The following is a 5,788-nucleotide window of genomic DNA, read 5'->3' on the forward strand; positions in this document are numbered from 1 at the left end:
AGCGACGAATCAAATTATTACAACCCACAGTAGCAGCCGGTTGTAGATTGTAGAATATCCCATTCAGCGTATAATGACGTATTTCTGTAACACACTGCAAAGCTTGCTACGTCAAAGTTTTCCATTATTATTAATGCGTGGAAAACAAATTAGCAACTGACCCTTCATCTTTCAAAATTCACCACGATTCCAGCCATTGGCAATCCTTATGGCCGGTCTCCCAAGAAAACTCTGAGTGACGATATCCGACTTAGATGCAGTGTTGGCTGATTTAGCGCTGATGTTTGGTCTACAAATTTTATCTGAGTAACAGATCACCAGCCATGCTCTTTTCAAATGTCATTCTACCTCCCAATGGCTCAAGCGACATGAAGTTTTCGAATGAGCCAAGTAAAGTGCGTTTGTAGCAAATCAGCAAATGTCTGACATCATGTAGCGTAGTGGTTCCAATCTTCTTGCAGTGCGACCCACTCGGATTTTTTTTGATTTTTTAACGTATCAATAACGACTTTGTGTAGATTCACATAGTAACAAAGTTTTATACATTGAAACAACAACAGAACAAAATACACATTCAATGAACATGTTTTTATTGTTGGCCGCAGGTTTGTTGAATCTTACTAAAATTTTCGAGACTGCCGGTCGCAGTTTCTTTTAACGCACAAGTTTCTAATCGATATTTCGTTTTAGTCATATAAATAGTATCAACAGAAAGCCTACTGTGCATGATGAATACATGAATACACAGATAAAAATAATAATCGTTTTACTTTTAACTAGACATATTCGCCAAGTATTAGCAAAAACAGTTTGCCTTCTCGAATTAATTTTTTGAAAATCTGCTTTTCCACAACCTAGAATGTAAATACCCTGCAAGAATATTTTCAAGGTAAAGCGACCTCACACGCAATGAAACAAAAAAACGCCGATTGTCTTGTAAACTGCTATACTGCATCCCAGATAGCTGCGCTCTTTCATCGTCTGACGATAGCCCTACGGATTAACGAGGAAAAAGGGTAGTGTGATTTCTGTGTTAATATCGTTGTCAAGAAATAATGACATTTAGCAATGTTGTTCAATTTTTTTTTATTGTCAGTTGCAAAATTACCCTATAATAAAATCCTACAACTTTTGAACTTTAACTATTGTTCAGTTCATTTATGAAATTAAATTGATATTCAACACCCCTAGAAATTGTAAACGATGAACCAGAGCGTCTCGACGGGTGGTTTGGAAACCACTGATGTAGGAGTTATTTTTTCTTTGCGCAACGTTCAGAGTTTAAGGTGGCTACTACCTACACCTTGTAGATTCATATTGGACTATGTTTTGTATGGTCTCTACCTTTCGACCTACCTGGCATGGGTGACCTTTCTGGAAGCAGTTAGTTCCAGCCAGCACAGCTCTGAAGGTCACTGAGGCACGGAAACTACTCTTTCACCACCATCTACCACGAAGAGCCTCGTCGGTCAGACTAAGTCCCTTGCCTCCCTGGTAGGTACTTTTCATGTAAGTATGGTGTGTCTGGTGAGTGTTTGGGTATGTGGACGGCTCCCGGAGCGGACTCACTAATGGTGAGTAAGGCAACTACTTCCAATGAATAAAAATGTAAGACTTAATCTAATCCAAAAAAATTCCAAGCTGTTGGCTAAAATATTTTGTGAATTTAAGTGTTAGTTTTACTGTTACATAAGTGGCTTTATTTAATCCGTACCAATAAGTTGCGCTAAAACCGCCTAGTGCATTAATACTTTCAGAAAAACAAATCGGGATTAAAATAACCCGTATAGCATTTTTTGATTTCTCATACAGGTTAGTGTGTAACTAAAACTGGCTTGGCTTGTTGTTGGGATTTGACAATGTAATTGGAAAAGGTTTTAGCAACCTAACAATTAACTTTTTAGAAGCGTTCTTTCTAATTTTGTCCGCTCAATCAAAAAGTCCAGCCCCAAGGCACAAGTCTAAGTAATTATGACGTATACAAACCAATGTTATCAACACAGCTTTGGGAGACAAGCAATTTTACAATACCATAAACAGATGACTGACGATGACTGACTAATAAAATAAGTAATAAATCCACTAATAAAATAACAACATAATAAACTCAAAGGTTTTCGGTAAGAACTCATTGCCCTCTTCAGGAAATGCCTAATAAACTTACATCTAAACAAACAAATAACTGTGAATAATGGTAGTAACTGAAATAAATAACTGCTATATGCATTGAGCTAAGTACAACGTACTACTACTGAAGAACAGATACCAAAGCCTCCGAAGGTGTTAACATTTTGTTGATTCGTATGAGTGGAATCATAAGACAAGATAGCGAGCGGCAATTAAAGACAATCAACTTGAAGCAAACGTAATCTAATATAAATTCAGTAGAATGTTCATTTCGTAACTAGTTTTTTTATATCTTTTCCAGAGGTAAGATTTCGTATTGTAACGTTTTTTTATAAGTTAACACATAATTGCTAGATGAAGCAACTATTTTGAATAGTTTTCTATTTGGAGTATGCCATAGTCAATAGTGGATTCTGAGACAGCAAAATTCGCCATTTTTACGTTGATTAAAAGTCTGCAGACAAAGAACAGAAGCTGCAAAAATTCACCAAAATTTTAAATTTACAAGAAAACTACGCAATTTTTACAATCAAGTGTTACATCATCAGATTCGCCTTGCAATTTTGGGAAAAGTCAAGAAAAACCAAGTGCATAGCGTTGCTGTGCTTCTAGTAATCAAATGAAATATGAGGAAGGGGGCCAGATCAGGCCCCCTTTGAGGAGCAAACTGTTAAGTAACTTAGCTTATTTTCTTGTATTTCATGACAATTTACCTAATTGGCTGATAAGAGTCATGTTGTGCAACTTTGGTGAAGCATGAAATTGGTTTGTCGTCAAACGACTTATCCTGAGCAAATCCGTGTTTTTGTTATGCACACAAAAATGTTAAAGTTTTGGTTTGTTTTTAAACGCATTCAAAAATGTGTGAAGTAAAATTACAAACAACTTATACTGGCACTTTAATGTTATTAGGCTACTTTATACTTTCAGCTGCAAAATTATGTTTATGTCACACATCCAAACACCGAAAAGTATTGACATGTTAGTTTTTATTGTTTAATCGTGATCAAAAATGCATAAATCAATGTTACAAATTAAAATTTATGATACACACTTTAATCTGATTATATTACACTTTGAGCAATGTTGAACTGGAAAGCTCTCTTTCAGTTTATTTACGCTTGCTCACAGGACATTGTCTAAGGCAGTGTTTCTCAAACTTTTTTAGTCCATCGCCCCCTTTTCGTTATTGAAATGAAATTTCGCCCCCCTAATTCTGTCAAGTAAAATAAACATTGATAATAGAATGATAGACAAATTTAGTTTTGGGAATTTAATTAACGAAGTTGACAGTAACATGAATACATGATAATGTTCAGTGTTCAATGGGATGGATGAGCTTGGCGACTTTTACAAAGTTTTGAAATGTTTGGCGACATCTTCGTAAGATAGAGTCGAAGATCATCCCTTTTATGAACTAGCAAGCGCTTCTTTGCTTTGAAAGCATCAATGTCACAACCGAAAACCCCTTTTCAACCATATATGAAGTAGGAAACGACAAAATCTACATTTTAGCTTCTTTCCAGAGAAGCTCATATTTGCCAGCAATCTGGCACCAAAACAAATCGTATCGATCATTTCTGAATTACACTCTTGACTCATCATCTGTCTGCATATCAATGAACTGCTCTTGAAGTTCTAATTCTACAGTATGTCTGTAGGTTCGGTAGAAAATGGTTGTACCACCCAGTTTGGAACATGGAGGTCCACGAGATTTGAAAAGCGAAGTTTCATGTCTTTATGAAGCATGTCTAAATGTGAGCAGTATTTTTGCCGTTGTTTTTGTGTAATAACATTCTCACTCAAATTGGGAAACTGAGTTAAGACATTTCGACCTGCGAGTTTATCTTGTTGACGCATTTTATCACAATATTTAGTGATTCATGCAGTTCAGGACTGAGATTACGGGCGACTAAATGCTGACGGTGAATTACACAATGTATTGCAATAAGTCCAGGAATTGCTCTTTTCATCAGTGCAATGAACCCTCGATGCTTTCCAACCATTGCCCGAGCACCATCAGTTGCGCATTGTAAAATTTTCTTTAGTGGAATCCCCTTGTCTTCGTAGAAGTTTTTCACTGCATTAAAGATGCTTGATGCCCGAATATCTGTAGGAAGACTGAGCGCAAAAATCATTTCATCTTGTTCTCATATTATGAACAAAACGCACATATCCAAGCAGCAGCAGCGATACATTGTTGGTCAAGGTGGAATCATCTATTTGCAGTAGGCTAAATGGTTTGCGCGTTGGACTGTTATTGGTGGTTTGATAAATTCACCCCCTTCGAGTGTTTTCGCCCCCCGATCGCCTCCTTTGATTTTTTTGCCCCCCTGGCGCTCAAAATCGCCCCCAGGGGGGCGATTTCGCCCACTTTGAGAAACGCTGGTCTAAGGCGAATAGAGAAAAACCGGAAAAATTTAGTTTAAAAAAAACAAAACATAACAGTTCAGTCAAAGCTGTAACCAATAAATGAGATTTTTAAATTTTTTGCAACGATTTGATTTCTTCAGCTCAAGATCTAATAAAGTTTGAAATGAACTTGGAATGTTAAATGTCAACACGAATTAACGTTTTGTGCATAAATTTCACCTAAACGTTTTATTTGCAATAATGAATCAACTTCCACAACACTGACTACAATTTGTGAGCCATCCAATGTGCGATCTACAATAGTATGGAGGTTGGAGGATTTTATCTACAAGCTAAAAATTGAGATTTTATCACAGCTTAACTGTGGTAGTTTTATCACCATATATCTCAACCAGGGATCGATCTCAACACTACTAAATTGTTTTGCATCTACAATGTGCTGGAAAAACTTGATTTGGTTAAGATAAGTTAAAAAAGTGATCAAGACTTCTTTTCTAACTAATGTTACTATGCTAAGTATCAATGTAATCTAAAAGCATTGGATTGCCTAAAAAATTTAAAAACCAAGACATAAATTGCATTGTTCGTAGAAACCAGGATAGTCAATGCAGACGCTTCTTGTTGTAGGACTATCTGTAGCTTATAGACTACTTTTAGACATTCGGGAAAGCAATTGAAATGTTTTTCTCATTATGATACCGATTTATTGTACCATGGCATTCATGGTGCCGATTTTTCAGCCAAAACATTATTTTTTGTATATTTCAATTTTTTACTCGAAATCTTCCATTGACATCATTGATGATGTCATCTGGATGTGGTTATGATGAAACTTGGTGAAAGCGCATATCCTACATTAGGAGGAGTATAGCCTACAAATGTTTTGTAATCAATTCTACTTGGAAATTTTAATAACTGTAAAGCTTCTACAGTATATATTATATCCTATATTTTATTACTGTAGTTGAAACATTTTGACATCAGTGCAAATTGCAGAACTGCAAAGCATTCAAGATATCAGAAAATAAGAAAGATAGAACGAAATGGAGGAAATTCATAAGAGAGATCACAGCTGGCCAAAGTTATTGAAGAAGATGTATGATATCAACCCAAAGAAAACAATCAAGTTTAGCATTAAGCACTCTGTTGTGGTATTAATACTATTTATCGTAAACAAAAAATCAATAGAACATAAAAACTTACAAGTAAAGGAAATAAGACTTCAAACTTTTATTAGTTCAAGCATTGATGAAAACAAGTAGTTCAACTGCAAACTGTTGTCATAGAC

The sequence above is a fragment of the Aplidium turbinatum genome, chromosome 8, assembly GCF_918807975.1.
Source record: "Aplidium turbinatum chromosome 8, kaAplTurb1.1, whole genome shotgun sequence".
In the NCBI taxonomy this organism is placed as follows: domain Eukaryota; kingdom Metazoa; phylum Chordata; class Ascidiacea; order Aplousobranchia; family Polyclinidae; genus Aplidium; species Aplidium turbinatum.